The following is a 25,525-nucleotide window of genomic DNA, read 5'->3' on the forward strand; positions in this document are numbered from 1 at the left end:
ACTTGAAAACAAAATGCAGAAATCAGAGTTCCTCTTTAAAAGTTAGAAAATAATAACAAAATAAACTAAAGGATTGCTGCAGAAAGGAATAAATGAAAAACAAATTATAATAAATTTTAGAAAACAAGAAAAGCAGAACTATTATATAAATCTAAAATACTTTTTAAAAAAAGTAAATAACTCATTAGCCCAAACAAAACTGAGGAAGTGAGAAAGTGCAAATACAAAAAAGAACAAATAATGGAAGGAAATAAAGAGATAGAAGATATTTAAAATACACAGAAGGGGAAAAAGTGGAAGCAGTGACAGATTTTATCTTCCTAGTCTCCAAAACCACTGTGGACAGTGACTACAGCCAAGAAATCAAAAAACGTTTGCTCCTTGGAAGGAAAGCTATGAAAAAACTAGACAATGTATTAAAAAGCAATGACATCATTTTGCAGATAAAGGTCCATACAGTCAAAGCTATGGTTTTCCCAGTAGTCATATATGGATGTGAGAGTTGGACAATAACGGAAGAATTGATGCTTTCGAGCTGTGGTGCTGACTCTTGAGAGTCCCTTGGGCTGCAAGGAGATCAAACCAGTCAATCCTAACGGAAATCAACCCTGAATATTCATTGCAAGGACTGATGCTGAAGCGGGAGCTCCAGTACTTTGGCCACCTGATTTGAATAGCTGACTCCTTGGAAAAGACCCTGATGCTGGGAAAGATTGAAGGCAAAAAGAGAAAGGGGTAGTAGAGGATGAGATAGTTAGATAGCATCACTGACTCAATGGACACGAATCTAAGCAAATTCCAGGAAACAGTGGAGGACAGAAGAGTCTGGTGTGCTGCAGTCCATGGGGTCGCAGAGTCATGACTTAACATGCGTTAGTGACTTAGCAACAACAACAAAATACCATAACTGACTTTGCTCAACATCATGCAAATCAATTTGAATTGAATGATAACTGTTTAGTAAAATAGAATGTTTTCAGTCTAGAACTTTTCATGTATACTGTTTTGGTTTTCAGTGAGTATAAATTTCCTTTCCAGGAATTCTAAATGATTCTTTTACATGTGCTGGTTAGCAGGGAGCTAGAGTGTTGTGGAGAAAGAGAGGCAAGTTTTCAGCCTGTGTGGTCAGGCAGCCAGGAAAGGCAGGGATGCACAGAGTCCAGATTTCTAGGGGGAATAATGTTGTAGGGGGCATTTAACCTTGAAACACCAGCATGTAACTCCTAATCTGAGCCAATACCTTCAAGGAAAGGATAAAGTGGTCTTACATTGGAGCACTCCCTGACTATTCCAGAAGCCAAAGCAAACACTCTCTGGAAGAAAGCTTCTTCCACATACTAAGAGCAAGCAATGCCTAGGAAATCCCTTGGATGGAGGAGCGTGGCAGCTAGTCCATGGAATCACAAAGAGTCAGATACCACTGAGCATGCAGGCAATGAATCAAATCAATGGATTCACAAAGATTATCAAATATATAAGGAAGCCAGCCACTATGAGTAAAAATCAGAAGTAGCAAGAAAAAAAATAGAATCCAAGGGGATAAAGCTATTAGAAGCAACAAATACAGGGCTTCCCTGCTAGCTCAGGTGTAAGGAGTGCACCTGCTAAAGCAGGAGACATGGGTTTCATCCCTGGTTTGGAAAGATCCCACAAGCCTCAGAGCAACTGAACCTGTGCATCAGATCTACTCTGAGTCTGTGCTCTAGAGCCTGGGAGCTGCAACTGCTGAGCCCACAAGCCACAACTGCTGAAGCCTGCATGCCCTAGAGCCTGTGCTCCGCAACAGAAGAAGCCTGTGCACCGCAGCTGGAGAGTGGCCCCCGCTCACCACAACTAGAGAAAAGCCTGCATGCAGCAATGAAGATCCAGCACATCAAATAAATAAATAAATAAATATTTTAAAGTGACAAATATAGAATATAGAACACACATACACATAGGAAACGTTAAAGAGTAAAAATAGTTGATTTACAAATGAAAGCATATAAAAAGACAATCAAGATTGAATGGATAGATCAGGAAAAAATATATTCTAGAAATAAGAAAAAACAAGATTGTTGAAATTAAAGTCTTAAAGGGTGGCTTAAAAAGCAGATTTGGGACAACTGAAGAAAGGATTAGAGAATTAGAAGATTTGTCAAAAGGATATATCCAGAATATGAGAAAAACAGATACGGAAATGAAAAATATAAAAGAAAGGTTTAGAGACATGGAGGATAAAATGACAAGGTATACCATAGGAACAACTGGAGTTTTGAAAGGAAAGTATGGTCATAAGAGACAACAGAAATATTTTAACCAATATTGGTTAACAGTATTCTAGAACAAATGAAGCATTAAAACTCACAGATCAGTGTATCCCAAAGAGAAAAAAATGAACACAAATTCATAACCAGAAACATTAGAGTAAAATTTCAGAATACCACAGATGAAAAAGTCCGGAAAACAGCCGTAAAGAATGAAAGATCATCACCAAGGGCAAGAGTTAGCATGACAACAGAAGTCTCAGCAGCAACAACGGAAGCCAGAAAACAATGGGATTGGGTATTTATCACATTGAAAGAACGCACAGGTGAACCAAGAAATGTGAACACGCCAAAACTCAAATGTGTTTTCAAACTAAAAAATAATAATAAAGAGGAAATTTACTCTAAAAAATATACTTAAAAACAACTTCTGGAGTCTTCCCTAGTGGTCCAGTGGCTAAGATTCTGTGCTCCCAGTGCAGAGGGTCAGGGTTTGATCCCTGGTCAGGGAACTAGATCCCACATGTTTGTATACCACAACTAAAAAAAGACCCTGCATGCCACAATGAATATTGAAAATACCACATGCTGCAACTAAGACCTGGTACAGCCAAATAAATAAATGAAGATCAATATTTAAAAAAGAAAAGAAACAATGGAGGCCAAAATAAAGTAGAATCATATTTCTTTAAGGGCTGAGAGGGGGAAAAAAAAACCTGTTAACTCAGAATTCTATATCCAGAAAAAAAAAAAAAAACCTGGAGGATGATGATGAAATAAAGACATTCTTAAATGAAGACAAACTAAGAGAATCCATTGCCAACAGAGCTGCTCCAAATTTGCTAACAGAAGTTATTTAGCAACAGAATTGCTAAAAGAAGTTATTCAGACAGAAGGGAAATGATATGAGCAGGAAACTTGGGTCACTGGGAATAAAGAACAACAGAAATTTTAAATATCCTCTCCTAGTGAATTAAACCTGTTCAACATGTTTGATGGTTGATAGCAAGTATTATAGTGTTACTAGGGCTTCCCAGGTGGCAGGGTAGCAAAGAATCCACCTACCAATGCAGGAGACAAGGGCTAGATCCTGGGTCAGGAAGATCCTCTGGAGGAGGAAGTGGCAACCAACTCCAGTATTCCTGCTTGGAGAATCCCATGGAGAAAGGAACCTGGTGGGCTACAGTCTGTGGGGTTGCAGAGTCGGACACCACTAAGTGACTGAGCGCACACACACACATTATAACACTATAATGGGTTTTAATCTATGTAGATGTGATATAACAGGCTGACCTCTGATTCCATCTGCTTCTCTGAAAGCAACTGCTTCTCCCTCTGCTCAGCATGTCTTTTCTCTGCCATGTGGCTTCTAGTTTTTTGTAACTTTTGTTTCCTATGGTCATCTTAGCTTCTCTGGCTTCTCTCCATCTTTGATGCTATGGCTACTGCCTGATCTCTGTGGTTTCCATACCATTGCTACCACCACAACCATACACACTCACTTACATCATAGTGAGAGACCAGCCCTGTTCCTTCTGGTTTGGTCAGTTGTTCCACTCAAGTGTAACTCTTAGGGTCCTAGACAGCTTATTATTTGCCTGTGGCTGAACAGCAGTTTCATTTTGTGTAAAGTAAGAACACCCAGAGCTTCCCCTCAGCACAGGCTATGGATGGGGACTATTTCCTTCTAAGGGGATGGCAGGCGTGATGGCTGCCAGGTGGAGTACAGCTGCACTAAACTGTCAGTCTGAGAACCATGTCATGCACTTTCACCCTTCTAGGCCTTTATATGTTCTATTCTTTCTTCCTGGAATGTCTTTTCCTCTTCTCTGCCCAGAAAACTTTAAAACCCAGCACAACTCACTCCTTTTCCCCATGAGTCCTCCTTGCCCATTACATCCATTCTATTCAAGCATTTAATATGCTGTTTGACCCTGTCTATGCATTTGTCTCCCCCAGCTTTTGGGATTCAGGAGATACTCGTTGCTATTTTCATTACCAAACATGTTCATTCATACATTCAGTTAGTCATTCAACAAACACTAATTAAATGTCCACTGTGTATCAGTCACTGTATCAGGTATTGGGATGCAAATGTGGACAAGGCAGACAGAATCTCTCTCCCCTTGGAGATTAGTGTGTGTTGCACCATGTGGTACATAGTAAATGCTCAATAATTATTTTGAATTGAATTGCACTTGCTTATAGTTCCTCTACCAAAGAAGAACTTTTGGCAGGTAACTTTTGACCTTTCTCAGACATCAAAGCCTTACACATGCAAAGCAGTGGACAGTAAAGTGGGCCATGAGGTACCCGTCTACAATTTCAAGAGGTTCTTCAAACTTTTTTTTTAATCTTCTCTTTTAGTGTTTATTTGGCTGTGTCAGGTCTTAGTTGCAGCATGCAGGCTCTTCCTTGCAGCGCAAGGGCTCCTCTAGCTGTGTCGCATGGGATCTAAAGCACTCATGCTTAGTTGCCCTGCAATGTGTGGGATTCTAATTCCCCGACCAGGGATCGAACCTGCATCCCCTGCACTGGAAGGTGTCTTCTTAACCACTGGAGCACCAGGGAAGTCCTGGTGCTTCAAACTCGACTTAATCAAAAACTAACTTGATTACATTTCCCAATCCTTCCTTACATGTCCCCACATCTCTGTAAATGACTCCATCATACACCTACTTGCCCCATTCAAGAACCAGGGAGTCATACTGGATCAATCTCTTTTGCCGTCTCTCCCTCTTCTCTGCCCTCTCTCTCCCTACCATCACCAATGGAACAACAGTCTTGACAATTCCACTTCCTTAGCATCTCTTTCACCCTCCCCCATCTCTATTCCTGCTAACCCTGCCCTGTTTCTGGTCCTTATCATCTCTCACCAGCACTCCAAAGAACTTTTCTCATGGGTCTCCTGTTTCCTTTGCAACCATATCACTTATTTCTTCCTGGCCCCAACCTCATGGATTTCCCTGAAATTTCACCAGAATCCTGGAACTCTTGCTGTCTATTTGCCCAGAATGCCTACCTTCTCCCCAGCTCTCCTCCATCTCTGCCAACCTGGCAGATGCCTACTCAAATTTCAAGACTCAGTTCAACTTGCTCCCCAAGCAGTCTGTCTTCCCAACATAAACTGACCTCTCCCTGCCTTGTGCTCCACATCCTATACAGAATTCATTCTTCACAGTAGTACACAGTTGCATTTTATTTTTTTTATCATTTTGTTTCCCCCACCAGGTTAGGAACTCCTTGAGGGCACAAACTGCATATTCTTAATGGCTTGTGTATAATAAGGGCTTCCCAGGTAGCTCAGTAGTAAGAATTTGCCTGCCAATGCAAGGAGATGCAGGAAACGTGAGTTTTGCCCCTGGTTGGGGAGGAGTGGAAGAGGAAATGTCAACCCACTCCAGTATTCTTGCTTGGAGGATCCCATGAGCAGAGGAGCCTACTGGGCTACAGTTCATAGGGTCACAAAGAATCAACACGACTGAGCACGCAAGCATATAATAGGTACTCAGTAAACACTTTGTGAATGAATCCAGTAAACAAACCAAATACTTTCCTATCTTTACCCTTCTTTTTCTGTGAAACAAACAACCAGTCCTGGGGAACTTCCCTGGTGATGCAGTGGTTGATAAGAATCTGCCTGCCAATTCAGGACGTGGGTTTGATCCCTGGTCCAGGAAGCTCTCATGTGCCACAGAGCAACTAAACCCAAGTGCTGCAACTAGTGAGCCTTCTCATCACAACTAGAAAGTAGTCCCCGTTTGCCTTCAACTAGAGAAAGCCTGCACGTAGCAGTGAAGACCCAATGCAGCTGAAAATAAACAATAAATGATATGTAAAAATTACTAGCAATGCAAAGAGGCAAGAAAATATTACCAATAATCAGAAGAAAATAAAGTCAATGGAAACAGACCAGATATGACAGAGATGATGGAATCAGAAGACAAGGGCTGTAAAACAACTATTGTAAGTATTACAATAAGATAATAAGGAGAGAATTAAAGATACAAAATAATCAAATGGTAGATTGAGAGAAGATAAATATAACTACAATAAACATTTCACAAGACACATGGACTCACAGATTTAATAACACACTCTTCTGTGCATGCATAATAGGATAATAGAGTGATCACAGTCTCAAACATTGCTGCCGCTGCTGCTGCTGCTAAGTCACTTCAGTCGTGTCGGACTCCATGGGACCCCATAGATGGCGGCCCACCAGGCTCCCCCATCCCTGGGATTCTCCAGGCAAGAACACTGGAGTGGGTTGCCATTTCCTTCTCCAATCAAAAATTGCTACTGGGGATGTAAATGGATATCATCATTCTGAAGGGCAATTTGGTAACATCTAACAAGATCACAGGCTTCCCGGGTAGCTCAGACAATAAAGCATCTGTCTGCAATGCAGGAGACGCAGGTTCAATCCCTGGGTCAGGAAGATCCCCTGGAGAAGGAAACGGTAACCCACTCCAGTACTCTTGCCCGGAAAAATTCCATGGATGGAGGAGCCTGATGGGCTACAGTCCATAGGGTTGCAAAGAGTTGGACACGACTGAGCAACTTCACTTCTTCAACAAGATCACTAGTGCATCTACCCTTTGAACCAGCAGTAATGTTTCTGAGAATTTATTATTCAAATCTACTTGCACACAGGCAAAATAATGTGAGGGGAAGGTTAATCATCTCCTTGTTTGCTTTAGCAAAAGATTGGGGGGAAAATTTAAATGTCCATCGTTAGATGACTGGTTAAGTACATCATAGTAAATTTATTCAATGGAATATTCTACACTTGTTAAAGAATGAGGAAGTACTCTGTTCTGATACAGAAAGATTTCCAAAATACAAATTCAAAAGCCAAAATTAAGAATGGTGTGTTTAGTATGCTCTCTTTACATGCATTCATTTTGCTGGCTTGTTCATGAGAAACTCTAAATCATATGAGAAATGAATACCATGGTCTCCAGGAAAGATGTGTGTAGGAACTATAAAAACTGGAACAGGAAGAAGGTTTTCATTCTCTACCTTTATATTTATTCTTAAAATTGAAGGGAAACTAAAGCAATTATAAGTTCTTGGAGACAGTAGGTATTAGTACTATCTTATAGGAAATGATTTGTCTTTAGGGGTCCAGAAACATCAAAATATCCATGACCTTTTCCCTGTTAATTCTTCTCCTGGAAATTTACTCTCCAGAAGGACTTCAATAGGGACTTCCTTGGTGGTCCAGTGGTTATGAATCTGCCTTCCAATCAATGCAGGGGATGCAGGTTTGATCCCTGGTGGAGGAACTAATGTCCCACATGCCACACGGCCAAAAAAAAAGAAAGAAAGTTGAACTCATAAAAACAAAGAAAAGAATGGTGTTTGCTAGGGGCTGGGGATATATAGTTGATAATGCTGCATTGTATGATTGAAATTTATTAAGAGAATAGAACTTTAGTGTTTGCACCAAAATAAATTTGTTGTTGTTGAGCAGCTCAGTCATGTCTGACTCTTTGTGACCCCATGGACTGCAGCACACCAGGCTCCTCTGTCCTCCACTATCCACAGAGTTTGCTCAAATTCATGTCCATTGAGTTGGTGATGCTATCTAACCATCTCATCCTCTGCCGTTCCCTTCTCCTTTTCCCAGATAAATAAATAAATGATAAATATGTGAGATGATGGATGTGTTAACTCAATCATGGGAATCACTTCACAACATACATGCATAATCAAATCATTACAGTGTACACTTTAAATCTATTAATATTAAAATTTTATTTATCAATTATATTTCAATAAAGCTGGAAGAAATATTTGGGAGCCAAAGTACTCTTATGGGGGTTAGCCACTTCCATATCCTCTGATATAGCTTATTGTACATGTGTACCATTCTCTCATTTACTTACTAAATATGGCATGCTAGATTTTTTCCTTCATGCCAAAACAATTCATATCCATTGCAGAAAATGTAGGTAATGTGGATAAACAAAAGAGAAGAAAAAATAATATGAAAATCACCCAAAATTATACCACCCAGCGATGTTACATTTTTGTACACTTCCTTTCCATGTAACCAGGGAGGAGACCTACAGTGCATACTCCTCCTTCTAAAACAATTTCCCTCTTATAGCCCCTGCCTCTCATGCTTAGTTTATACCACATAACTCCATCCCACAGGTCACCAGGATTAGACACCCTCCCTGTATTAGTCAGGGTTTAGTCAGGAAAGCAGACACCACCCTGGGTTTTTCAAACCAAATAAAGGAAATTGGTTCCACAGGAAATGGAAAAGCTGAGAAGCCAAACACAGGATGGTGAGGAGACTGAAGGTTAGCAACTGGCCAGAAACAACTGCTGCTCTAGGCAGAAGGGACAGCAGGAAAAGGAGGTTTTATCAGAGCACAGAGTTTGGGGCCAGTCAGAAGGAGCCAGAACCAAGGAGGGGGATTTCCAGGGAGCTGGAATCACAGAGGCAGGGTCTGTTTGTTGGGGAGAGGAGACTTCTTGGGAGAGAAGTAGCCACAGTCAGGGACCTCACAGGAAGAGAGAAAGAGGGGGAACTATCCCAGCCTTTTCCCTCCTCCTGTTCTCCAACCATCTGTCTTCTCTTGGCCAAACTTACCTAGAAGGCTCTGGGCTAAGGAGCCTGAGGAGTGATGGGGAAGGGGACAAGGGAAGGGGGATGCGAGTGAGTACAAATAGGCAACTGGCCAGGAATTGTCTAAAAGCAGCCAATCAACAGGTTAGCCACGCATCACCTAGGTAGTATTTTTTTTTTTTTAGTTAATTAATTAATTTTGGCTGCACCAAGTCTTAGTTGCAGCTTGCAGGATCTTCCATCTTCCTTGTGGCATGTGGGATCTTTAGTTGCAGCGTGTGAACTCTTAATTCCCATACCAGGGACTGAACCCGGGCCCCCTGCATTGGGAGCACGGAGTCTTAGCCACTGGACCACTAGAGAAATCCTACCTATATAGTATTCTTACCAAAAAGGTTTAAGCTGAATCTAATCAAGAGGAAATAATCAAGCAAATCAAATGGAAAGAAACTGTGCAAAACAGCTGGCCTAGCCTCTCCAGAAAGTCAATGTCACAAAAGATGAAAAATATCCAGAGAACTTGTCTAAAATTAAAGGACATTAGGGAGACATGAAAACTAATTTCTGTGTGTGCTCATTATTTGAATACTGGATCCAAAAAAATCATATGTCAATTGTGGAAATATGAATCTGAGTAGCAGATTAGATTACAGTTGTATATAATTGCTAAACTTCTTGAGTGTGATTGTTTGACTGTGGTTATGCAGGAGAATGCCCTCAATCTCAGGAGATATATACCAAAGTATTTGATATCTTCAACTAACTGCATACATATATACATGGAGAAAGAAAATGTGATCAAGCAAATGTAGCGAATGATAAAATCAGTTGACTCTAAAGAAAAGGTCTATAGACTTTCAATGTACTATATGTGTGACTATTCCAAAAGCTGAACATTTTTCAACTAAAAACTTGAGGAAAAAAATAGGCTTTGACCAGTGGCATAAGGTGAAAAAGATGAACTGAACCAATCAGTTCTTAGGAATTTGAACCTAAAAGCATAAAAAGAAACCGCTAGCTCCAAGGGAGGTGGGTACGCTGCGGATGTGGCTGGCTGGTGGGATGGTGGATGAAGAAGAGAATCCTGCCTTTGAGGAAGAAAGTGAAGAAATTGGAGGAAGTACAGAAGATGGACAGGGTAAAAGAGACTTTTTTCTAAAGAATTAAGGTGTATGATGTATGGGTTTGGAGATGACCAGAATCCTTATACTGAATCAGTAGATATTCTTGAAGACCTTGTCAGAGTTCATCACTGAAATGACTCATAAGGCAAAGTCAATTAGAGGAAATCATGGTCAGGTACAAGTTGAAGATATCATCTTCTTCATTCAAAAGGATCCAAGAGGCCTTTGATCTCGTTGGTGGGGCTGGGGGCATTCAAGCTGCACCGCGCAGGACAAGTCGCCGGCGACGCCCGACGGAGCAGCAGAGGAGAGAGCATGGAGCTGGAGAGGATTGTCCGTGCAGCCCTTCTTGCCTTTGTCCAGACGCACCTCCCAGAGGCTGACCTCAGTGGCTTGGATGACGTCATCTTTTCCTATGTGCTTGGGGTTCTTGGGGACCTGGGCCCCTCGGGCCCATCAGAGGAGAATTTCGACATGGAAGCCTTCACTGAGATGATGGAGGCCTATGTGCCTGGCTTTGCCCACATCCCCAGGGGTACAATAGGGGACATGATCCAGAAGCTCTCAGGGCAGTTGAGTGGCGCCAGGAACAAAGAGCCCCTGTAGCAGCCTGAAAAGCTCAAAGAAGAGATGATGTCTTCTGCTGGGGACACCCAAGATGAGGCAGCCGGCCCTGAGGAAGAGCTGCTGCCAGGGGTGGACATACTCCTGGAGGTTTTCCCCACCTGTTCAGTGGAGCAGGCCCAGTGGGTATTGGCCAAAGCTCGAGGGGACTTGGAAGAAGCTGTGCAGATGCTGGTAGAGGGGAAGCAGGGGCCTCCAGCCTGGTATGGCCCCAACCAGGACCTGCCTAGGTGTCTCAGAGGCCCCCAAAAAGATGAGCTGAAGTCCTTCATCCTGCAGAAGTACATGATGGTGGATAGTGCAGAGGATCAGAAGATTCACCGTCCTATGGCTCCTAAGGAGGCTCCCAAGAAGCTGATCCGATACATCAACAACCAGATAGTGAGCACCAAAGGGGAGCGATTCAAAGATGTGCAGAACCCTGAGGCTGAGGAGATGAAGGCCACATACATCAATCTCAAGCCGGCCACAAAGTACCGCTTCCACTGAGGCACTTGCCAGACTCTGCCCGAGCCATCTAGGCACAGATCCCAGAGGAGCCCTACACACCACACAGGGCTGGCCCTAACTCCTGTCCCCCTTCCTTCCCAACTTCCTTGCTCTACAGTGTTAACCTCCTCTTGGAGCTGCCACAGGCACAGTAAAGGTAGCCCCAGGAAGGTGAAAAAAAAAAAAAGGATCCAAGAAAGTTTTCTAGGGTTAAAGACTTGCTTACTATGAATGGCAATTTGAAACGTGCTAGAAAAGCATTTGATGAAGCAAACTATGGATCTTGACACCTATTGTACTTTCTGAAGCTTCATTATCTTCTGGGGAAACCATACTTAGTAACTATATTTTCCACAGTAAGGGTCTGATACCTAACCATGTGAATGAAAAACAGAGAACCACAAAGTTTTCAGGTTTTATTTTCACATATTCAATTTTAGAATGATATATGAGCCTTTAATTGCCTGCCATTGTATTACCATACTTGAATTACTTTTTGGATTTTAATGACCACATGTAAGTCAAAGTATCTTTGGTTTGCAAATCATTCAGTTTCTTCTGACTCTTGACCATGTCGATGAATTAATATTTATATAAGGCAATGGCACCCCACTCCAGTACTCTTGCCTGGAAAATCCCATGGACGGAGGAGCCTGGTAGGGCTGCAGTCCACGGGGTCGCTAAGAGTTGGACACGACTGAGCGACTTCACTTTCACTTTTCACTTTCATGCATGGAGAAGGAAATGGCAACCCACTCCAGTATTCTTGCCTGGAGAATCCCAGGGATGGGAGAGCCTGGTGGGCTGCCGTCTATGGGGTTGCACAGAGTTGGACATGACTGAAGTGACTTAGCAGCAGCAGCAGCCATTAATTATATTGTGCCATTGTAGGTTGTACTGTAGCTGTTTAATATGTGAAATCTAAATGGCACCTTTGACTTTGATAGCTAAGATGTGTTTCATGTATTTCTAAAGCTTTTAGACTATAGTAGTGTAAGTTATTAAAAGATAGTGAACTGGTTTGTGTTTCTTTTAAGGAGAAAATGATATTAGAAAATACAGTCTCTTGTAGGAATGTTTATTTGCCTTAAGATAATGTGTTTTAATACTCTTCTTTAGATAACAAGAGTGATTTAATTTTAATTTTTTATTTTTTGAGAAACTAAAAATTTCCTATGAATGTTTCTGTGTTGGAAGACTTACTGGATTAAAAATCTTTGGGGTTTATAATACACTATTTGTCAGATTTTAAAAGAACTCATTTCCCCAGGTCAGATTATAACTTCTGAAAGTGCTTTCAGTAGCAGGAATGGTATTGCTGAAAAAGTTGATTGCAGGTAAGCATTTTGGGTTTCACTAACGTTTTTGTTAGTATTTATTTATTGTGAAAATGTGTACTTGACTAAAACCATGTGTGGCTATGGAAACCACTTTTGTAGTTCAGGATATACAAATTTTGTGTGTATTTAGCTCATTGTATTATTCCTGTTCTTAGCTTAAAGCAAGGATTAAAATTGCATTTAAAGGGATCACTGGATACTACTCTTTGTGAAACTGAATGTTTTGTGTGCCACTTATAAACATTATCTATGAATCAGTACTTAGGAAGATTTCACTTTCTTAACCTATTAATATAAGGAATAAAGTATGAAAAATTAAAAAGATTACTTAAAAAAGAAAGAAACTGCTAGTTAGCAATAAAGTTGTAGGTGACAGAAAAACATGGCTGGAGTTAAGTGAAAGAAAATGAAAGTTGCTCAGTCACGTTCAACTCTTTGTGACCCCATGGACTGTAGCCCACCAGGGACTGTCCATGGGATCGTCTAGGCAAGAATACTGGAATGGGTTGCCATTCCCTTTTCCAGGGGATATTCCTGACCCAGGGCCATCTGAGCCACATGGGAAATCCAGCGCAACAACAAACTAGGGAATTCCCTGATAGTCCAGTGGTTAAGACTCCGTACTTCTACAGCAGGGCAGCAGGTTGGATCCCTGGTTGGAGAACTAAGATGCTGCATGCTGCAAGGGCAAGAACAGAAACAAAATAAAAAGTCTCAACAAACTAAAATTATATGCAAATCAAAATTATGTGGTGGGAGAATGCTACATAGCCCTGTTAGAAAAACAGCAGCCAAGTATTCTTTCCATCTCTGTAAGCACATGCCACTTCCCCCATCAGGAGGTGAAGTCTATTTCTCCTCTCTGATATGAACTTGCTTTGGCCAAAGATATGCAGCAGAAGTGACACAGTGCCAGCTCTGGACCTAGAGCTGAAGGCGCCTGACTGCTTTATTCCTCTTGGAGCCTTGAGTCACCATGTAAAGAAGCCCTGCTGGAGAGACTGGTCCAGCCAGCTCCCAGCTACCCTAGACACCTTAGCTGAGAAGCCACACTTGTCAGTGAAGCCAGCATCATCCTCCAGCCCCAGTCAAGCTGACCCAGCCAACACCTGACAGAGCAAGGATGAGCTGTCCCTGCCAATCCCTTCCTAAATCATAGTATCATGAGCCAATAAATAAATGGCTATTGTTGTTTTAAGTTAAAGAATTTGGGGGAGGTTTACTATGTAGCCAATAGGGAACAGAGTAGACAATCAAGGACACAGAGATGCCTATAAGGAGAGTGAAAAAATTCCTGAGTTTTATCATTCTAGATCATTCCACAGGTAGACTCAAAACAACCCCCACTCCTTTCTTGAGTTAAATTAAGCAGGGAGGGATGGATTGGGTGTTTGGGATTAGCAGATGCAAACTATTATATAGAGAATGGTCCTAAAGTATAGCACAGAGAACTATATGTGATAAACCATAATGGAAAAGAACATGAAAAAAACATATATATATATATAACTGAATCAATTTGCTGTATAGCAAAAATTAACACAACAATGTAAATCAACTATACTTCAGTAAATTTTTTTTTAATGAATTAAGCAGGTCTCTGTTCCCTGTAATAGAACTAGCCAGACACAAATGTCCCCTCCTATCTTTTCTCTTTGCAGATGTTTTCATTTTTCAAAGAGTTTGATGAATATCTCTTAGTTGTGCTTGTCCCCACTCATTTCCTTATTTATTAACAGCACCTGATTTTTTCAACGGTTTGTTGTGAAATGCATCATCAAATAAAAGGAGGGATAAAATCATTCATGCAACCTAAATATAATTATAGTGTAAACAACCATCCACTAAGTTTGAGATATAAAACAAAGCCAGTCTTTCCAAACTCTCTGTTTACTCCTCAATTACAGCCTCTTCTCTACCTCCCAGCACGAAACACTGTGATGACTTCTGCATTGATCATTTTTTCTCTTCATTTTTCCACCTAGACATTTTTCCCTAAACATGACTTAGTTTTGAAAATCTGAGTAGCAAGCACCAGTGAAGGAGGGTAAGGAAAGGGTGATGCTGCAAATGTTGAAGGAGATGAACTCAACTGTCTCTGGGTCATTGTCTGGGCTTCAGCTTCCTTGAGCATTTACAAGAGACTTTTATAGGAAAATCATTGAGTAAGACGATGAGTAACACTGGGCATGGGGCTCAGCATCGTTGAGACATGAGGCAGTGCCACAGCATGGGCCAGTGTTTAGGTGTTCAGCCAGGACACAGTCAGAAGGAAAGGCTGTTCTGTATCTTCTGTTCACCAGGACTTGCCCTCCAATTCTTCCAAGAGGTCAAAGCAGAGCATTTCTAGACACTATCCACAGCAGGTCAGGCAGCAGGGCATGCAAGAGTGATCAGCGGATTGAAGAAGTTCAGAGAAAAATTTGGGCCAGACTCTCTGGGCATTTTGTCCTTGATTTAAAAGTCTGTATGAGAGTAGGGTAGGGGGCAATGGTGGCGGCGGTCCTCCACCATTTTGTCTCTCTCTGAGGTTGTACTGCTTCAGTCTGTTTCCTTCCGAATCTAGCGCACAGCTGTCGTCCTCAGATCGCCCATCATCCTCAGATTCCTTTCACCTTTCTCCTGTGTCAGATTCCTATTTACGGTATTCCATGCTGGAGGAGGAAATGGCAAACTACTCTAGTATACTTGCCTGGAGAATCCCATGGACAGAGGAGCCTGGCGGGCTACAGTCCATGGGGTCACACAGAGTTGAACATGACTGAGTGACTGAGCATGTATGCACGCCTTCCTTAGTTTATTCTCTTGTTCAAAAAGCACAGTTTCCAGTAGCTTCTTCAGAAAGCATGCATGGGAGGGAAATGCATCCTTGAAATCTTGCCTATCTGAAAATGTCTTTATTTACCCTCAAATTTGACTGATAATTTAGTTAAGTGGAGAATTCTAGATTGGAAAACATTCTGCTTCAATATTTTTTAAAGATTTGCTTTATTTTTTTAGCTGAGCTGGGTCTTCATTGTGGTGAATGTGTTTTCTCTAGTTGCAGTGTGTGGGCTCAGTAGCCCTTCAGCATGTGGGATCCTAGTTCCCCAACCAGGGATTGAACCCAAGTCCCCTGTATTGGAAGGTGGATTCTTAACTCCTGGACCACCAGGGTAGTCCCTGCTTCAGTACTTTGAAGGCATTGCTCTGCTGCTTCCAGTGTTATTCACCGAAGTATGAAAAGTCAAACCTAATTCCTGATCTCCATCTCTTTTTCTCTCTCAAAGATTTTTAAATCTCTTTGGCCCTGTGTCCTGAAATTTCATGATGATGTGTCTGGCTGGGTGGGACTCTTTTCATCCTTTTTTCTGGGCATTCGAAGGACCCTTCAGTCTGGAAACTCATGTCCTCGAGCTTGGTAAATTTTTCTGTACTGTTCTATTGATGGCTCAGACAGTAAAGAATCTGCCTGCAATGCGGGAGACCTGAGTGTGATCCCCGGGTTGGGAAGATCCTGTGGAGAAGGGAAAGGCTACCCACTCCAGTATTCTGGCCTGGAGAATTCCATGGACTACACAGTCGGAAAGAGTTGGACACGACTGAGCAACTTTCACTTTCACTTTTGTTGATGACTACCTCCTTTAAATGTTCTCTGTTCTGTCTAGAGCTCCTATTATTCAGATATTGAACCGTCCAGGCTTATATTCTGATATTCTCATCTTTTCTCTCCTATCCATCTCTTCATCTTCTTCAGGATTTTTTCAAGTTTATCTTCCAACTCTTCTATTACTTTTCTCAGGTCTACTATCCTGCCTTAATTTTTAAGGCTCTTTTTTATTCTCTTAATATTTATAAATTATATAATCCTGTTCTTACAACAGGCCTCCCAGGTGGTTCAGTGGTAAAGAATCTGCCTGCCAATTCAGGAGACACAGGCGACTCGAGTTTGATCCCTGGATCAGGAAGATCCCCCGGAGAAGGAAATGGCAATCCACTCCAGTATTCTTGCCAGGAAAATTCCATCAGAAGAGCCTGGTGGGCTATAGTCCATTGGGGTCACAAAGAGTTGGACATGACTGAGTGAGCATGCATACATGTTCTTACAACATGAATTCGATATATTCTCTTATCTTTAGGAATATATTAGTGAGAGATTTTTTAAGTATTTTTACCCCTGTACCCTGTGTGGTTGTTTTGGTGTGTTTTTTATTTTGTTTTTAACTCTTACCTTCAATGTCAGAAGCAGCATCTGATTCTTTTGCAGGGAACTTGCTTCCAATCACATTTTCAACCCATACAAGTGGACTTACCATTTGCTAATTCTTTTGTCCTGAATAATATACTTAACTTGCCTGGGCTTTAGTTTCTTCATCACTTAAATGAGGATGATGATAGAATCTATTTTATTGGGGTTGTCAAGGATTAAGTAAAATAATACAGAGGACACTGATTAAGTGCCTTTTCAAGCTTGGGAAGTCTAAATTGTCCAAGGTTACACATCTAACCATAGAAAACTCAGACTTAGATTTATGATTTGACACATAATTAGTACTCCATAAATTGTACTATTATGTAATAATAGTTTAGAAGAGAGGAGCACACAATCCAAGCCTGGCCAAAGAGATTCAGCACTGGGATTGTTACTGGAATGATTTGAAAGGAAAGACTCTTTTCTTATTAGGTTATTAAATTGATAAAACACCATCCCAGAGCTGCTACTAGCCTTCTGTGATGATTAATGTTTTATATCAAATTGACTAGGCACTGGATGCCCAGGTAGCTGGTTGAACCTTATTTCTGGGTGGTCTGTGAAGATGTTTCCAGAAGAGACTAGCATTTGAATGAGTGGGCTGAGTAAAGCAGAAGGCCTTCCCCAATGTGGGTAGCCTTATCCAACCCACTGAGGGCTGACTAAAACAAAAAGGTGTGAAGAGGTTGCACTTTGCCTGACTATTTAAATTGTCCTCAAGCACTCCTAGTCCCTAAGCCTTCAAACTCAGACTAGAACCTATGCCATCAGCTCTCCAGCTCTCTGGCCTTTGATGCACCATCAGCTCTCTTTGGTCTCCAGCTTACAGATGGGAGATTATGGGACTTCTTAGCCTCCATAATCACATGGGCCAGCACCTTATAATAAATCTCTTTCTAGTATTCATATTCACATATAATTTACAACAATATATAATTTAAGATTCCCTAATCTATACAGATAAAAATCTGGGGACCATGTAGGAATGGATAATAAGAGTGTGAGATGATAATGGAAGGAACATAAAATTGATCAGGCCAAATTTATTGCTATGGGCTCATTAAGCAGAGATTCTGCATTTAGTCTACAGCTTGGGAAGTTAGAAAGGGCTCTGACAGTTAGGTTGATTGGCTGAAACATGGGCCAAAAGGGGTGGGGGGATGGCGCAGTGAGTGAACTGGAAATGCTGAACCCACCTTGGTTAAATGTGGAGGAAAGGATTCAAAGGATTAGGGAGATGGGAATATTACAGGGCATCTGTCATTTATGGCTTACCCACCTGGGAGGGCCTGGAAGACAACACCACTGCTACTGTGAGAAGTAAACTTGTGAGGGGAGCCTCCTCAGAGCCTGGAGGAGCTCTGAGATTGCTCTTCCCTATAGGCCAGACCTCCCAGTGGGAACTGCAGCCAATGAACTGGAAAACCTAAAGGCGATGGGAATAGGAGACCCAGCATCAATCCCTGAGTCAGGAAGATCCCCTCAAGAAGGAAATGGCAACCCACTCCAGTATTTTTGCCTGGGAAATCCCATGGACAGAGGAGCCTGGCGGGTTACAATCCAGGGGGTTACATAAGAGTCAGACACGACTTAGTGACTAAACGACAACAACAAAAGGCGACAGAAGTAACTGGATTCCAGGATGGTGAAGGCCAGGTGGTAGCACGCAACTGCCCAAAGGCAAGATGGGCTTGATTATCATAATGGATAGCAGAGTCAAAGTAGTAATCAGAAGTATTAATCAGACTAATTAATCAGACTAATCAGTCAAAGTAGTAATCAGAAGTATTAATCAGACCTAGTTGGATGGTTGATGATGGTGTTCCAGAAGTGAAACAGATAGGAAGCCTATTAAACTTGATCTGTGTAAGCAAAAGAATTCCAGGTCAAGTGAACAAAATGTAACTTGAATAATGGTTCAACAGTCAATTCCCAGACTTGAGCCAGTTTACAGACCCAGAACCCCTTGAATGAAGGGGAGGCCAGTCCCCTTGAGGAAAGACCCTGGTATGCTACCCAAAATTTATGCTATTGATCTTTCTCCCAGCCTTCCCCTAAGGGGACCTATAGCTTTTACCAGAGTAACTGTGCATTGGTGGAAAGGAAACAATCAGACCTTTCAAGACTTTGGGGCATTGGCTCTGAACTGAAATTAATTCCAGGAGACCCAAAATGTCATTATGAACCCACCAGTCAGAGGAGAGCCTAATGTAAGACAGATCAATGGAGTTTTAACTCAGGTCTGTCTCATAGAGGTTCAGGGGCCCTTCAACCCATCTTGTAGTTATTTCCTCAGTTCCAGAATGCTTAATTGTAATAAGTATGCTCAGAAGCTAGCAGAATCCCCTCACTGGTTCCCTGAAACTGTGAAATGCTAGCTAGTATGGTGGAAAAGGCCACGTGGAAGCCCCCAGAGTTGCCTCTATTTAGGAAGGTAGTAAACCAAAAGCAATACTGCATTCCTGGAGGCATCACAGAGATCAGTGCCACCATCAAGGACGTCAAGGATAAAGGGGTGTTGATTCCCACCACATCCCCATTCAACCTGCCTTTCTGGTCTGTGCAGAAGACAGATGGGTCCTGGAGAGTAACAGTGGATTATCATAAGCTTAACCAGGTGATAACTCTGATAGTAGCTACCGTACCAGAGGTGGTTTCTTTGACTGAGCAAAGTAACACATCTCCTGGCACCTCACCTGCAGCTACTCATCTGGCAAATGCCTTTTTCTTCACCTCATCAAGCAGTCTGCTTTAGGTGGCACTGCCAATAATAGACCTTTATTGTCCTACCTCAGGGATATTTCACCTCTCTAGCCTGATGTCATAATTTAGTTCACAGGAATCTTGATCACCTTTCCCTGGGGCTTCCCTAGTGACTCAGACATAAAGAATCTGCCGGCAATGTAGGAGACCCAGGTTCAATCCCGGGGTTGGAAAAATCCCCTAGAGAAAGGGATTTTATCCCTTTATGGCAACTCACTCCAGTATTCTTGCCTGGTATCCCATGGACCGAAGAGCCTGCCAAGCTACAGTCCATGGGTTTGCAAAGAGTCGGATACAACTGAGCGACTAACACTTCACACACTTCCTTTCCACAAGCTATCACTCTGGTGCACTACACTGACATTATTCTAATCAGACTAATGACTAGAGCACTAGTGAGCAAGAAGTAGCAACTACTCTACACTTGGTAAGACTCTTGCCCACCAGAAGGTGGGAAATAAACCCAACAAAAATTCAGTGAGTAGAAGGTAGTTATCAATACCAGCCACATGGCTAGTCAGAGAAATGAGGAATGTTAACTCATAGAGGTTTCCTTCTTATTTTGTTATGATTGTGTGTGAGTTATCTTTCCTTTCCTCTCTTATTTCCTTATCATGCAACATAAGATGTACTGACTTGAGATCATAGTATTTAAGTATTGTTAATTCTACATCATACTGTTTAAGTTATAGGATAATAAGGAGAGTAAACATCACTCAGGGGCTTTACCTCCTCTTCTGAGGAAGGGGCTAGTGCATTTTCAGTTGTATTGTGGCAGGCAGAATTAAACCTTTGTTATTCTTTACTTGGAGATTAGTATGGTTTAAGAAGATACATATGAGCCTCAGCTTAACAGGGGGTGGACTTGTGATGGTTCATTTTATGTGTCAACTGGATTGGGCCACAGGGGTGCCCAGAAAGCTGGCTACAAATTATTTCTGGGTGTGCCTGAAGGTGTTCCAAGAGGAGATTAGCTTTTGAATTCATGGACTGAGGAAAGAAGACGGCCCTCCCCAGTGTGGGTGGGGCTCCTCAAATCCACTGAGAGCCCAGTAGAACAAAATGGTGGAGGAAGGCTGCATTCACATTCCACCTGATCCTTTGAGTCGGGACTTCAATCTTTTGCTCTCAGCAGTTCGGATTCTTGGGCCTTCAGACTCAGCCTAGAATCTACACTGTCAGCTCTCTGGCTGTCAGCCTTTGAATTACACCATCAGCTTTCTGGGTCCCCTTGGCTCTGTTTATCTGGAGAAAACTAACTAATACATCCTCTTTAACAGCTCTCAAGGAGAGTCTATGTGAAAGTAAAACCCACACAAAATAAGAATTAAGAGATGGAAATAGATTACTCATGATGACGTGAGTGCCCAGATCCAATCTGCCTGGGGTATTATGTGCCCTGACTTTCTAGTACTATGAATCAATACATTTCTTTCTCTGAAGTCACTTTTAGTTGAGTTTTCATCACTTGCACAGACAAATTGCAACACAATGAGAACACATCATTTTGAACTTATGTATTTCACTTAATATATCATTACCATATTTTCATGTCATTAAAATTATACTCCAACATTATTTTCTTTGAAAATGTTTGCTCCTTGGAAGGAAAGTTATGACAAACCTAGAGAGCATCTTAAAAAGCAAAGACATCACTTTGCCAACAAAGGTCCATATAGTCAAAGCTATATAGTTTTTCCAATAGTTATGTATGGATGTGAGCTGGACCGTAAAGAAAGCTGAGTGCCAAAGAATTGATGCTTTTGAGCTGTGGTGCTGGAGAAGACTCTTGAGAGTCCCTGGCAAGGAGATCAAATTAGTCAATCCAAAAGGAAATCAACCCTGAATATTCATTGGAAGGACTGATGCTGAAGCTGAAGTTCCAATACTTTGGCTACCTGTTATGAAGACCCAACTAATTGAGAAAGACTGATGCTAGGAAAGACTGACGGCAAAGGAGTAGCGTGCTGCAGAGGATGAGATAGTAAGATAGCATCACTGACTCAATGGACATGAATTTGAGCAAACTCCCAGAGATAGTGGAGGACAGGGAAGCCTGGCGTGCTGCCATCCATGAGGTCGCAGAGAGTCAGACACAACTTAGTGACTGAACAATAACAACAAATCAGAACTAAGAGACACTCAACAATTTCCACACAAGTTTTAACCCTCACTGTTGAGATACATTTTTTCCCCCAACCCTTTCAAGTATTTTTGAGGCTCCACCTTCCTGAAGATTGCCCCCAGACTCAGGAGGAACAAGCAGGTAAATTCTTCAAACAGACAGAAATGATAGCGGTGATAGCCACCTAACTCCACGTGTGAACATCTATCCATAACTGTTCTGTTACTGAAGACGGGGGGTGGGGGGTAGCGGGGCGGGGCAAGTTCAAGGAAAACTCCCTCTCATTCTTGAATAGCAACAATAAAGTTTAAGTAAGCAAAGCTGAACAGGATTTATATTCAAAGAGCTCAAGTAGGAATTCTGCAACAAAGTTCTTCCTTTGTTAGGACATTTATCTTTTGCAAGGAGGGTAGAACTTTGTGGTTATTTGTTTAATATGTAGTCTGTCATCTCCATCTTTTTCTCCAGAAAGAAAAAAAAAAAAAAACAATTTTATGACTAATGTCAGAGAGTTTTTATGCTTATAAACAGGAATTTAAACAGTGTTTCCTGAGAGTCATAGAGTAGAAGTATTTTGAGTATGGGTCATACAAATCCACTTAAACCAGCTTACATTTGTGAAGGAAATTGTATTTTAAGGACCTGGAGTTAGTCACAGAACTCAAGGGCAGAGATCTGGCTGGTCCTCAAAAACAGGCTCAAGAGAGTCAGGAATCAGGGACTAGATGCTTCTAGAGACACCGGAAGTCCTGTTTATCTCATCAGTCTGAGCTGAAGTCTCAGCCTTCCAAATTCCTGGGAAGGATTGGCCAGCCACAGTCAGGTACTTATCTCTAAAGCAATCAACCTCACCCAAGAAAAGGGTATGAACCTGAGGATTGGGGGAGGTCAAATTCCCAGAAACCTGGCACTGGGAGCAGAGCAATAGATAAACGAGTCCTTCGGGTGACTCAGAGCCCCTAAACCTCACAGAAGAAAAAGCTTGTAGTTCAGTCGCTAAGTTGTGTCTGACTCTGTGACCCCATGGACTGCAGCATGCCAAGCTTCCCTGTCCTTCACAATCTCCCGGAGTTTGCTCAAACTCACGTCCATTAAGTTGGTAATGCCATCCAACCATCTTATCTTCTGCAGCCCCCTACTCTTTTGCCTTCAATCTTTCCCAGCATCAGGGTCTTTTCCAAAAAAAAAGCTTAGAGGAGGGAAAAAAATGGGGAAGGGGCAGACTTCCTGATTTGATCAAATATTCTAGACACTCCCTTTTGGGTGGAGGAGGCTAGATTGAGTCCTGGCATCCAGGCTACTTCCTTATTTAGCAACCAGGTGCAGGCAGTGCCCCCTGGGTCAGGATTCTGGCCATGGCCATCTTCTCTTCACATAACCATCCTTGGCAAAGCTCATCTATTTCCAATGCCTTGAAACACCATCTATATGTTGACTGTTGTTGTTCAGTTTCTAAGTCATGTCCAAATTTTGCAACCATGGACTACAGCACGCCAGGCTCCCTTCACTCTCTCTCAGAGTTTGCTCAAATTCATGTCCACTGAGTTGGTGTTGCCATCCAACCAACTCATCTTCGGTCGTCCCCTTCTCCTCCTGCCCTCAATCTTTCCCAGCATCATCAGGGTCTTTTCCAATGAGTTGGCTCCTTGCATCAGGTAGCCAAAGTATTGGAGCTTCAGCTTCAGCATCAGTCCTTCTAATGAATATTCAGGGTTGATTTTCTTTAGGATTGACTGATTTGATCTTCTTGCTGTCCAAGGGACTCTCAAGAGTCTTCTCCAGCACCACGATTCTTTCAACTGATGAAAGCATCAATTCTTCGGCTCTCAGCCTTCTTTATGGTCCAACTCTCACATTCGTACATGCCTGTTGGAAAAACCATAGCTTTGACTATACAGACCTTTGTTGGCAAAGTGATGTCTCTGTTTTTTAATATGCTATCTACGTTTGTCATAGCTTTCCTTCCAAGAAGAGTCTTTTAACTTCATGGCTGTAGTCACTGTCCATGGTGATTTTGGTGCCCAATATTTTGACAGCGGAGTCATCCATATAGCAGGGCATAAGCCTAGAGGCACTGGGAGCCAACACATATGAAAACCTTCTGGGAATGGATCCAGCCATAAGAATCCTAAATAATTCAGATCAATTGGCTTTGGTGTGGTAAATGAACCAGATGCAGGTCAGAGGGGGTGGGCAAAGGTGGACAAATGAGGGTCCTGCTGCAATAGCCCAGACAACTTCAACAGGGGAAAGGATCATGGAGATGCAGGGATACTAGAGAATTCAAGAGATATTTAAGAGATAAAACCAACAAGTCTTGGAAAAGGGGAGGAGACGAGTAACTTCTAGATTTTGACATGCATAACTAATATCTGATGAAAATGATTCAGAGGTTGGGAACATTAGAATAGGATCAGGTTTTGGGAGGAAGATCATGAGTTCAGGTTGAATGTGTTGAGACTGATGAGTCTTTTAATAGTGAAAAGATGATACATAGCAGGCAACTGTGTACAGGGAACCTCGGTGGAGAGGTGTGGGCTGGAGGTATAAATGTAATCTTGTTAAAATTATTTGTAATTGGAGGATAATTGCTTTACAATATTGTGTTAGTTTCTGCCATATATCAACATGAATCAGCCGTAGGTATACATACGTCTTCTCCCTCTTGAACCTCCCTCCCACCTCCCACCCCATCCCATCCCTCTAGGTTATCACAGAGCACTGGTTTGAGCTCCTTGTGTCATACAGTAAATTTCCACTGCCTATCTAATTTTACATACGGTAATATGTATGTTTCAATGCTACTCTCTCAATTCATCCCACCCTCTCCCTTCCCCTTCCCCAAGTCTGTTCTCTATGTCTGCATCTACACTGCTGCCCTGCAAATATATTCATCCATACCATCTTTCTAGATTCCACATGTATGTGTTAATACATATTTGTCTTGCTTTTTATGACTTACTTCATTCTGTATAATAGGCTCTAGGTTCATCCACCTTATTAGAACTGAGTCAAATACATTCCTTTTTATGGCTGAGTAATATTCCATTGCATATATATACCACAATTTCTTTATCCATTTATCCGTTGATGGATATCTAGGTTGCTCCCATGTCCTAGCTACTCTAAATAGTGCTGCAATAAACACTGGGGTGCATGTGTCTTTTTAAATTATGGTTTCCTCAGGGCATATGCCCAGCAGTGGGATTGTTGGGTCATATGGTAGTTTTATTCCTAGTTTTTTAAGGAATCTCTATACTATTCTCCATAGTAACTGTATCAATTGCTGGTCAGGGTGTGGAGTAAAGGGAACCTTCTTGCACTGCTGGTGGGAATTCAAACTAAATGTCATCTTAATCCTTGTCACCATGCAGTGCTCTAGTCCACCCCCAACTTCCATCACAGCCTCTTGACTGTGTTGCCTAATCCACTGGTCTCCTCCAATCTACTGACATAGAAACTTCAGTGAATGGCTCAGAATGTCACTCCCCAGTATGGAATCCTTTCCATTAATTTCATGATAGAATTTCCCAGCAGGGCACAGATTCCTGGTATTTTCCTGACTACATCAGACTGGACACAATAGAAGGTCAGATAATAATCAACCTGACACTAGTATAAAAGGGCAGGATTCAATAGGACACAATCAAAAATCTCTTTATTTCTTTTTTTTTTTAATATGTATATACAGGGCTTCCCTCATGACTCAGTGGAAAAGAATCAGCCTGCCAATGTAGGAGACACGGGTTCGATCTCTGGTCTAGGAAGATCACACATGCCGTGGAGCAACTGAGCCCATGCATCACAACTACTGAGCCTGTGGTCTAGGACCTGGAAGCCCAACTACTGAGCCCACTCGATGGTGCCCTAGTGCCAGTGCTCCGCAACAAGAGAAGCCACTGCAATGAGAAGCCCACACACCACGACTAGAGAGTAGCCCTTGCTCTCCATAATTAGAGAAAGCCTGTGCAGCAATGAAGACCCAGTACAATCAAAA

The 25,525-nt window shown here is 42.0% G+C and overlaps 1 long non-coding RNA gene and 2 pseudogenes across 6 annotated transcripts in view; 2 read left to right on the forward strand and 1 right to left on the reverse strand.

The window, feature by feature from the left end:
- LOC138992082 (uncharacterized) overlaps window positions 1–25,525 on the reverse strand; it is a 135,566-nt gene that overhangs the window by 77,027 nt on the left and 33,014 nt on the right. The gene's annotated exons all lie outside the window — the stretch shown is intronic.
- On the forward strand, window positions 8,042–13,157 carry LOC102285104 (transcription initiation factor TFIID subunit 13-like; annotated as a pseudogene).
- Window positions 10,257–11,111, forward strand: LOC102284828 (CUE domain-containing protein 2 pseudogene; annotated as a pseudogene).

Source organism: Bos mutus, chromosome 19 (genome assembly GCF_027580195.1).
Source record: "Bos mutus isolate GX-2022 chromosome 19, NWIPB_WYAK_1.1, whole genome shotgun sequence".
NCBI classification, from domain to species: domain Eukaryota; kingdom Metazoa; phylum Chordata; class Mammalia; order Artiodactyla; family Bovidae; genus Bos; species Bos mutus.